Here is an 11,946-nt window from a genome sequence, read left to right on the forward strand (position 1 = left end):
TGAACTTACTTGTGTCTGAGCCTGATGATGTGATGCCTGGAACACTTCAGCCATTTCTCTTACTTGCAGCAGGTGAAAATCTCCTCGCTGATTGAGTCAGGAGGACACGGAACACGCTCGAATGGAAAAGTGGAGGAGCTTTTAGTAAAGGGCCTATTTTCCACGGTTGAGGCACAGTTAAGGGAAATGAGAAGGATGGTGTGGCTGGGCCCTGGTGAGGCTGCTCTACAGCCTGAGGACTAAGAGGAAGGGCGCTGTCTCAGGAGCTGTAGCCTCAGGAGAAGGAGGCTGCCAATCCGTAGCAACCTGGCAGGGAAGGAGCCAGAAAGAAATAAGCTGACCTCACTCTCATCTTGCCTTCTGGTCTCTGCTTGCTGGTGCTGTCCAGGGGCCCAGAGCAGGGTGGGTAAAGGTGGAAAGTGGATTTCAAAGGTGCAAATAGAAAATCAGTCCACTAAGCCCAGGGGATGCAGTTAAGCTGAGACGAGGTATTTAATGTATATCATTTTGTTATTAATCCTTGAAACAACTAGGTATTTAAGGATCCTCCTTTGATAGGTTCAGTTGTCTGGGAGCAGAGGCTGGAATGGAGAGAGGCATGTAAAACGTTTATTATGGAGTAAACTCCGGGAAAGGAGGAAGGGACATGCATTGGGAAAGGGGAGGGGCCATAGATAGTGGCATAGGCCTGGCAAGGGCTCTACAGCCATGTGGAAATTCTGGGCACAGCAGTGCAGCATTGGGGGTAACAGTAAGGCCCTTGTCTACCTGCCCAATAGGTGGCCAGAAGCTACTCAAAGAGTATGAGTCCAGCTGGAAAGCTGAGGCCAAGCCTGAAGGGACCAGGCTGTCAGTTGAACCACAGTCCTTGCAGCTGAACAGCAAGTCCTTTCTTGCCTGACCAGGCGGTGGCGCAGTGGATAGAGTATCGGACTGGGATGCGGAGGATCCAGGTTCGAGACCCTGAGGTTGCCAGCTTGAGCGCAGGCTCATCTGGTTTGAGCGAAGCTCACTGGCTTGGACCCAAGGTCACTGGCTCAAGCAAGGGGTTACTCAGTCTGCTGTAGCCCCATGGTCAAGGCACATATGCGAAAGCAATCAATGAACAACTAGGGTGTTGCAATGAAAAACTGATGATTGATGCTTCTCATCTCTCTCCGTTCCTGTCTGTCTGTCCCTATCTATCCCTCTCTCTGACTCTCTCTCTGTCTCTGTAAAAAAAAAAAAAAAAGTCCTTTCTTGAAGAGAAATCAGTGGTGCATCAGCACCTTGGCTGCAGCGTGGTCCCTGCAGTTACAGGAGGAACCAGGCCACCAGCTTGTGGTTTACTTTCTTTCTCTACACAAAGGGCTAATGATGCAGCTCAAAGGTTTTGGGTGAATGTGCAGAGACTACATAACAGGCTGTTCCTGGCTTTGCAAAGAGACATGTGGAGAGCCACAATGCAGCATCCTCCCTAGCAGATGTTCCCAGCTTTAACTATCCTCATTCTTCTCCCATTGAACATGGTGCAAGCAAGATAGTCCAGCCTATTCCTGCAGGCTACAGCTTACCGCAAAGCCAGGTGCTGAGATTCAGAGCTTTACAGTCAATATCACCGACCCCTCCCCACCCCACAAGGCCATGCTGTCAGCAAGCTCTTCCTGAGAATGGAATCTTTGACTTACTCTCCTCCAAACCATCTGGCTCTTGCTCTGTGGCTTAGCCTTGACCAGCAGGGTCATGAGGAAGACCAAACCTATATAAAACAATAAACCCTTTTCTCCCCAGCCATGTGCCCTAATGTGCCACTCACCAGGCCTCCCCAAGGGTTTGGTGTAGCTCCCTGACTCTCGGCTTTTGATATCTACCTGTCCTATAATTTTCAGGACTTGGCTGCTATCTCCACATTTTTTTGTTTGTGTTTTTAAATTTTTATGTATTGGTTGATTTTAGACAGAGAGAGTTAGAGGGGAGGGAGAGAGAGAGAGAAAGAGAGAGAAAGAGAGAGAGATTTGTTTTCTTCTACTTATTTATGCATTTATTGGTTGTCTCCCTTATGTGCCCTGACTAGAGATTGAACCTGCAACCTTGGCATATCGAGATGATGCTCCAACCAACTGAGCTATCAGGCCAGGGCTGTCTCTATGTTTTGAGGCTCACTGGAGGGTCAATGTTTCAGATTCCCACTTGTTCCTCACTATTGCCTTGCCTCTTCCACTACATCCTCCACCAAACAGCAGGAGTATTCTTAAGACAAATCTCAACATCCTACGCCACTGTTGAAAACACTTTAGGAGTTTCCAGTGGCTTTCAAAATAAAATTAATTTAATAACTTACCAGAATGTACTGGACATGACATTTTTATCATTACCCAGAAGGTGACACCCCAGAAAACCCAGGCCTTGACTAATTTTTTGGGAGTAGAAGTACCAGCACCTCTAAACAGCCCCAGGTGGGAGTGGCTGGTAGGAGAGCAACAGTTGTAGAGGATTTTCTTATTTAAATGGATTGTGCAGACCCTAGGGCTGCAGAAATCAAGTACCAGCTTTGAATTTCCAGAGGAAAGTGAGCATTATTATTATAATAAGCAGAGCCAGTGGAGTTACCAGGATGTCTAACCTGCAGAGACTGATGTGGCTAATTGATCATGGAGTCTCTAAACCAAAACATATGAGCTGCCTACCCGCTAAATTTCTACTTGATTTTGTAGATCTGAAAAAAACCAACACTTCAGGTCTGGTAAACATAGGTCTGACTTTAGCCACAATGAGTGACAGCATAGTCCCTGCACGGATCCCAAGCCTGACTCAGTCACTAATCTGAATCCTGAAAGGAAGTGGAAGCTAGCCCTGGCCAGATAGCTCAGTTGGTTAGAGCATCATCCCAAACTGCAGAGATTGCCAGTTTGATCCCTGGTCAGGGCACATACAGGAACAGATAGATCTATGTTCCTCTCTCTCTCTCTCTCTCTCTCTCTCTCTCTCTCTCTCTCTTTCCCTCTCTCTCCCTGTCTCACTAAAATCAATGGATAAAAATTTGAAAAGAAAAAAAAAAGTGGAAGCTGGGTAGTACTCTCAAGAAGGGGATGTAATAACATGGTAAATATATACAGTCAACCCTTAGTATCCACCAGGGATGGTTCCAGAAGCCCTGCAGATAGCATAATTGAAGGATGCTCAGTCCCTTATGTAAAATAGTGAAGAACAATGCACACAGTTGGCCCTCCACATCTGTGGATTTGCAGCTATGGTTTGAAAATACTGCTTTGATCTGCAGTTGGTTCAATCCTCTAATGTGAACCCTGGGCATCTAGAGGGGAGACAGTATGTTTATTGAAAACTATCTGTGTATAGAGAACTAAGCAGTTCAAACCCATGTTGTTCAAGGGTCAACTGTATTGTGAATCTGCCTCCAGCCTTCTCCAGAGGAACCTGAGGCCATCTCTCAGGGTAACTATGCACGATGAAAAGATGAATATTCAGACCTTCTGGTGATCGCTAGGCAATGGCTCTGGCTAATAGGAATTCCCGAGGACCCAAAACTCTGCTGGTCTCAACTGGTCAGAGTGGGAGTTCATGTAGGTCAAACAATAAATGGAGTTTGAAGAGAATGACTTCACAATGGGCCATGTGGATCTTCAGACTTATTTATCTACCTGCTCTGATAGATAGCCAGGTCTGGTAGAATTACTGTATTGGCTCTTGGACAGGCAGAGTAAGGGGTCTGATGATGAGAAGAGTCAAATAGAAACCCCTCATGATCAGGTGATAAATCAACAGCAACACTGAACCCCTCTGGAGAGTTGGAGAGATTAATAATGTCACCAAGGTCTGACCAGGTGGTGGCGCAGTAGATAGAGCATTGGACTATGACATGGAGGACTCAGGTTCGAAACCCTGAGGTTGCCGGCTTGAGCATGGGATTATAGAAGTGACCTCATGGTCGCTAGCTTGCAGCCCAAATATCACTGGCTTGAGCCCAAGGTCACTGCCTTGAACAAAGGGTCACTTGCTCTGCTGTAGTCCCTGGGTCAAGGCACATATGAGAAAGCAATCTTGCAAAAAACAAAATAAAATAAAAGGCACTGGCAGGTTGGTTCAGTGGTAGAGTGTCGGCCTGGTGTATGGATGTCCCAGGTTTGATTCCTGAGCAGGGCACACAGGAGAAATGACCATCTGCTTCTCCACCCTTCCCCCTCTCCCTTCTCTATATCTCTCTCTTCCCTTCCTGCAGCCAAAGCTCCATTGGAGCAAGTTGGCCAGGGGCTGAGAATGGCTCCATGGCCTCCGCCTCAGGCACTAGAATGGCTTTGGTTGCAACAGAGCATTGCCCCTTAGTGGGCTTGCTGGGTGGATCCCGGTCAGGCTTATGTGGGAGTCTGTCTCTCTGACTCCCCACTTCTCACTTCAGAAAAATAAAAAATAAAAAAATAAAAAAACACAAAAAGGCCCTGGCCGGTTGGCTCAGCGGTAGAGCGTTGGCCTGGCGTGCAGGGGACCCGGGTTCGATTCCCGGCCAGGGCACATAGGAGAAGCGCCCATTTGCTTCTCCACTCCCCCTCCTTCCTCTCTGTCTCTCTCTTCCCCTCCCGCAGCCAAGGCTCCATTGGAGCAAAGATGGCCCGGGCGCTGGGGATGGCTCCTTGGCCTCTGCCCCAGGCGCTGAATTGGCTCTGGTCGCGGCCCGGAGGGGCAGAGCATCGCCCCCTGGTGGGCAGAGCGTTGCCCCTGGTGGGCGTGCCGGGTGGATCCCGGTCGGGCGCATGCGGGAGTCTGTCTGACTGTCTCTCCCCGTTTCCAGCTTCAGAAAAATACAAAAAAAAAAAAAAATACAAAAAACCCCATCAAGGCCTTCAAAGAGGCAGAAGTGGTGACTTTATCACATTTCTACCCCACTCTTAGTTTGGCCAGTGGAGAAGGCAGACGGGCCTGAGACAATGACAGTGGGTTACCATAAACCTCATTACATGGTGACTCCAATAGCAGCCACTATTTTTTCTTTATTCCAAGAAGCAGAAGAGACTAGAAACCCCGGCTGTATTTGCAAGGGTCATCAGTGACCCTTGCTATCTTGCATTAGGACTTGATTATCTCTTTTGACAGCTCTTTAGTTCTCAAACTTGGAGCACGACATCATTACACAAACATTATGTTAGTGCACTAGGTTGATGACATCATGTTGCTAGGGCCTGAAGGGCCGAAAGGATTGGGTGCCTAAGGTGTGATATAAGTGTTGTGAAAATATAGGCCTGACATCTCAGGAAAGGCTTTGGGGTTCACTATTCTGAACATGTAATCAGTTTTCCTCCAAAGAAAAGAACAGCTTACATAACATCCCCTACCATAACAGAGGCACTCCCAGAGACACACAACTGGAAAGGGGGCAACAATTCCCCAGAGGAAGGGGAGCAGTGTGGTGCCAGGATCGCAAAACCAAGGGGAGGCTCTGACTGGGTAGCTCGGTTGGTTGGAGCATTGTCCCAATATGCCCATAAACTGAATGAATAAATAAAATATAGTCTATCTATACAATGGAATATTTTTCAGCCATAAAAAAAAAATGAAGTAGCCTGACCTGTGGTGGCGCAGTAGATAAAGTGTCGACCTGGAAATGCTGAGGTCGCTGGTTCGAAACCCTGGGTTTGCCTGGTCAAGGCACATATGGGAGTTGATGCTTCCAGCTCCTCCCCCCTTCTTTCTCTCTGTCTCTCCTTCTCCTCTCTAAAATGAATTAAAAAAAAAACTTAAAAAAAATAAATGAAGTACGGTGTATGCTACAACATGAATGAACCTTGGAATCATTAAGCTAGGAGAAAGAAGCCAGACATTCAAAGAACACATATCTTATGATTCTATCTATATGAAATGCTCAGAATAGGCAAATCTACAGAAGTACAAGGTAGATTAGTGAATGCCTAGTTCTAGAAGGAAGGTAGGGGTGGGGTAAAGGTAGTGATTGCTAATGAGTGAGAGTCCTTTTATGGAGTGATGAAAATATTCTGACATTTATTATGTGATAGTTTCACTACTCTGTGAATATAATAAAATAATCAGCTCTGGCCAGATAGCTCGGTTGGTTGGAGCAGCGTCTGGAAGCACAGAGGTTGCTGGTTAGATCCCTGGTCAGGGCACATACAGGAACACCATTGATGCCCCTGTTGTGGTAGGGGATGTTATGTAAGCTGTTCTTTTCTTTGGAGGGAAACTGATGACATGTTCAGAACAGTGAACCCCAAAGCCTTTCCCGAGATGTCAGGCCTATATTTTCACAACACTTATATCACACCTAAGGCACCCAATCTTTCTCTCCTCCTTCCTCTCTTGCTGAAATTAATAAATAAAAAAATTTAAAAGATACATTAAAAATCATTTAATTGTATACTTTAAAAGGCTATGCTTTTTGATATGTGAATTATAACTCAAAAAACCTGTTTTTGAAAGGCAGTGTGGGGAGATAGAGAGAGGAAGCATTGAGAAATGCACAGTCTACTCTCCAGTCCTTCCAGTCCGCAGGGCACACATCTTCCTTCTGCCTTCCTTTTTGCCCTGCCTCCTGGGAAGCTCATCTAACTACATGTTGCCAACCATTCGCAGGATCTTGGGGCTGCCCATTGGGAGCCACCTGGAACACTCTTTGCTGAAAGGGACTTCCTGGAAATATCTCTGACATCTGAACTGCAGCGTGAAGTTGTGTTTCTGCTGAGTTTGCTGACGATGTTGGCATCAGCAACATGGGTGAGTTTACACCTTGGCTCTGCTGCTGACTTGCTGTGTCATCCAGTACGTCCCCCACCTGCTCGGGGCCTAATGGTAACTGGAGTAAAGCGAGCCTTCCTTGAGGTTCTCCTTATTATTTTTGTTTGTTTTTGAGGCACACTTATAGTAACTAACATTTGTGCAGACATTTTATACACATGCTTTATATCAGCTGACCCCATGAGACAGATATGATCTGCAGTGACAGATGTGGAAACAGTGGCTAAGAGAGTGGGGTGACTTTTCCAGAGCCACTTGGCTGGCACAGTCGAGCTTTTCTGATGGCAAAGTCTGCATTTGTCCCTCTCCGCAGGGTTCCCTTGTGATGACACTTTCTTTCTATTTCCAAAATGCCCACTCAAGAAAACAAGTTTCAGTTAAAGCACCATCCCAATATACCAAAGTTGTGGGTTCAACCCCTGGTCAGTTCATATACAAGAATCAATCACTGAATGGTCTCTCTCTCTCTCTCTCTCTCTCTCTCTATATATATATATATATATATATATATATATATATATATATATATATCTCAAAATTACAAAATAAAAAGTTTCAGTTGGTCTCAACCCCTGTGTTTGCAGCCTTTGGAAATGGCTCCTCTCCGGCCATCCCTCTTTGGCCATTCACCTGCTGGTGGCCTCTTCCCTGCTTCAGTTCTGCAGCATCTGGGTCCCGATTTCACCCAACCACACAGGGCTGTGACAGTGGGTAAATATTTGCAGAAAGGACTGGTGTGGAGCAGAATAAGAATCCAGTTCTTTTTAGAAGAACTTTAAGCCCCCCCTTTTTTATTAAGGCACACAGTACTATTCATGATTTGGCCTCTGCCCACCACCCACTATGCCCACCCCATGCCCAGTGTTATACTTAAATATCTCAATGTGTCCAGAAAGCACTGCAAGCTCCTACAACTCTTACACTGAGTCACCTCTTGGGTCTTTCTTTGCTTGGCCGCTTCCTAAGCTGTTCTTCAAGATGCAGCAGAATGACCCTCTCCTCCAGGAAGCTCCCCCTGCCTTCCCTTCTGCTCCCTATTTCACCTTCCACCAAATACCCAGCATGGCACCCACTACAGCAGATGCTGTTGGCACCTCCCGGGTAGCTCTATAGGATCAGTGCGCCCAGCTTCCAGGTGACTCACAGCTACCCCAGCTGTCCCTTTGCGTGGAGGATTGCCCTTGGCTGACAAGAGCCTCCTTGCCAGGAAAGTTGTCATCCATAAGCCTTCAGCCAAAGCCTGAAACAGAAGTGGAAAAGGCCATCAGGGAAGCTGCTCTGGCGTGCAACTGAGCTCCAGAGCCCAAAGATCCCCACCCTCTGGGCTAGGCGGAGGTGAGACTTGACCTGAGACCTCCTACTGGCAATTTCTCCTTAAATGACTGGCTTTATTCCTCCCTCAGGAATGCTTTCCACCTGGTCCCTGCAATCACATTGTATTGTAATTAAAGATTCCCTTACTGTCTCCCACACTAGATTCTGCAGGCAGGGATCATCACATCCTGTTTATTTTTGTGTCCACACCTCTCAGCCGGGATCCCAGCAGAGAGGAGGTGTTCTGTGTTGAATTCCATCCAGCTCCTGAGTGGTTGTGAAAAGCACCCCATGAGATTCTGCACCATCCATCCCCTTTCTGTTTCCATCTCCCTCATTTCCTCTCCTCTGCTTTCTGATCCCCTCCTAACTTGGCCTCCCTCCTCTGTTCCTCCCCTCTGCTCTCTTCCCCAGTGACAGAATCCCTCTGTTCTGCTGCTTGCAACTTACATTTGAAGGTGAAACATTGGCAGCGCTGGAATAAGGACTCAAAGAAATGGCTGTGCTAGCCACAGGGCAGACCTCACTGGCAGAGCTGGGGGCTGGGGGCTGTGGCAGCTGTGAGCACACCCTCAGGGACTGGGCAGCATGGGACCTTCAGCAGAAAGCACCTACTGCAGCCTTTTCCAATCACTGCTCTTGACTTTCCCTAACTGGTTCATTCGGTACATCCTAACTTCATAAACGCTTTAGGAGCCCCAGTGTTCCCACTCTTTCTCATTCATTCCCACCCACTCACAACCAACCCACGCCCCAGGAGGAACGTCTTGCTTCAAAGACTTATTAACTTTCTGGGCAGCATCCAGCTCACGTAGGAGCTGAGTCAGTGTCATCCCAGACAGCAGAGAGGCAGGTGCACAATGCTGACTCAGACAGAGCTGGGGCAACTTAGCAGAGGCCCTCTCTGTCTGCACAGAGTAGGCAGAGGAACAGGGATCAAAGCTAGCCTCCAAGAAGCTCACTCTGAGCTAATGCTCCAAGGGGCTAATCTCATCTAATTCCACACAGCCAGCCTGTATGTCACATCTATTGTTTTTGCTGCCCCTACCTAGTCTCCTCATTTTCCTAGGCTTCCAGCAAAAGAATTTAGCACTAGTGTCCAGGGGTGTCAGAGACAATGAAAGCCACTGAAGCTCAGGTTAAAAATTCTGGGACAAAGACCCTCATTCCTTTTTGCTGGACTTGAAAACAGAGAGGATAAGTGGGTTAGAGCTTCTGGCTCCAACTTGTGACCATGTGAAACCTGAGACTAACGCCATCCCTAGAGAAGAGAGAAAAATGGCCAGAAACTAGTCCTGATTCTCTCCTGGAGTTCTGGATCCAGCCATACCTGAAGCTGCATAATACAAAGACTTATGGATTTCTGTGGCTGAATAGACCCATTTTGCTCCATCAGTCTGGGTTTTCTGTCACAGTTGAAGTAATTCTAATCAAACCAGAATTTGCTACCATATTTAACTAATCCTAAAATACACATTTCCCCCCAGTTTTAACAACTCTGATGTTAGGAGTGTATCTTGTCTTCAATGGCATCATGATGGAATCACAATTGTTTGGAAATTTGAGATATTAAGCACAGCTGTTCATTGTCTTTAACTGAATTAGGTACCCTGCTGGTACTGCATGTATTGAATTTAGTGCTATTTAAAAGATCTTCAGGAAAATCATGTTGTGACTTATCTTTTAGATAAAAAGTGATAATATAGAGAAAGGCAGGGAGACAGGAGCAACAGGGAGTAAAATTCGTATTAGTGAAGCAAAGTTTTCTCTTTAGGGAATGACTACGCTTTTCTAAAAAGCAACAGCAAGTGCTTTGCAGAAACTAAGATAGGAAGATAAACCAAAAGCAGAACTTGTATTAGATATTGTTCCTAAAATATGGGTAGAAAGATTATTCATATGCCAAACAATGCAACTGAAGGCAGGAGAAACTGCGAATCCCATGAGGGGATGAGAGGAATTTCAAAGCAATGAGAGCTGCTATGACTGGTTTATGGCTTGTCCAGGACTGTTGTTAAGAGGTATTGCGGTAATGCAGTTGTTGTATTGTCTTAGAGGTGCATTTTATGACCATGGGAATACATTGTCACTCTCATGTCCCGAAAGTGCTCTTAAAGTCACTTGCTCAAGGTCATAGGCTCATTACCATCAGATTTAGGTCACAGCTTTAAGTTCTTTATTGCAATTCTCTGTAACTGCCCCAACTCCTCATAAAGCATGAAACACACCATGGTGTGGGGAAATAGAGACCAAAGGTGAGAAGGGGAAGCAGAGACCTCTGGCCTGGGGCCTCTGGAAAGGAAGCAACACACTTAGAGGGGACTGTAGCTAGAAGTCCAGGTACTGACCCATAGCAATGGGAGTGGTGGCCCCCAACAGCACTACCCACCACTTTGTGTGAGTGGATACACAAAGGCAGTGAGAACTCAGGAGATACCTGAGGGAGAACTTCCACTCTCCCACTTCATGTCATGTCAAAGGTAGCTGAGTCCCACAGCAGGCAGAGGTGGAGGTTTATTTGCAATAGGACCAGTTAGCGCTAACTTACACATGACAAGACTGAAACTCTGGGGATGGGGCACTCAGTAAATTACCTAAGGTTGCCAGGCCTTGAGACGATGCCTGTCTTTCTACCACCCAGTTGCCCACCTCCCTTTGTTGTGTTTCTTGTGAAGTCTGTTTTATTCCTGCCTTCACAAGTCATATTTTGTTCACCTGCAAGGAGCTAGTAACTATTAGTGTAATATAATCATTTAGGTTAAGTCTAATCAGCTTTTTTACTGCTGCTGATTTTTTCCACATTGTATTTTTCTAAGATGGGGGAGGGGGGGAAGTGCAGCATTGAGTATCCCTGTCCATTCAGGCAAGAAAAAATAATTACTTCAGAATGAATGGGTGGGACAGCAGCACAGAAAGGCAGGGCATAAAATGAGAATGAACAGACTATAACTACACACAAAAATATGGCCTAGGCCTGACCTATGGTGGCGCAGTGGATAAAGCATCGACCTGGAATGCTGAGGTTGCTGGTTTGAAACCCTGGGCCTGCCTGGTAAAGGCACATATGGGAGTTGATGCTTCCTGCTCCCTCCCTTCTCTCTTTCTCTTTCTCCCCTTTCTAAAATGAATACAAAATTATATATATATATATATATATATATATATATATATATATATATATATCTTAATCTCACCAACACAGTTTTGAGCAAAACTAATCTCTGCTATCACATATCAATTTGGAGGTACCTTAGGGTGGTAGTGAATGGAAGGGGGCATAAGAGGGACTTTTGGGGTTCTTGTGCTGTTCTCTTTCTTGATCTGGGTGCTGGTTAACATGTGTGTTCCATTTGTGAAAATTCTTCAAGCTGTACACTTATGGTAAGTGCACTTTTCTGTACACTTCTGAAGTATATATACTTTAATAATAGATAATAGAACAAAACCAAAAATAGATATATTATGAAGTTAAATTTAAAATATGCCTAAACAAGAGTCTTAAGAAAATTTTTTGCCTAGTGTAGGCCTCTGGTTACTCAAGCAGGGGATGCTCTCTCTTCTAGGAAGGTTGTTTGGTGCAAAAGTCTGAAAAGCCTCACTTCCATTTTCCCATGGTGAGGCTTGAGCCGCCACCTTCTGCAGTCCTCCACCTGGCTGCTGTGCCAGTTAGTGTTCATGGGACTAGGGAGAAGCAAGTGAGACATGGTAGGGCAAGTGCAGGGTCAGATCCCATCTGTCTGTATTTTAAATTTTGATATATTGTTCATCATAAGGTTTAGGGGGGGCATTAATCTTGACTTTTTGAAATACTGCTTTGAAATGTACACATCTTGATATTGTGTGTGTTTGTGTGTGGGGGGTGATGTCCACTTAAACTGTGTTTGATTGTTCTTA

Source organism: Saccopteryx bilineata, chromosome 1 (genome assembly GCF_036850765.1).
Source record: "Saccopteryx bilineata isolate mSacBil1 chromosome 1, mSacBil1_pri_phased_curated, whole genome shotgun sequence".
Taxonomy (NCBI): Eukaryota; Metazoa; Chordata; class Mammalia; order Chiroptera; family Emballonuridae; genus Saccopteryx; species Saccopteryx bilineata.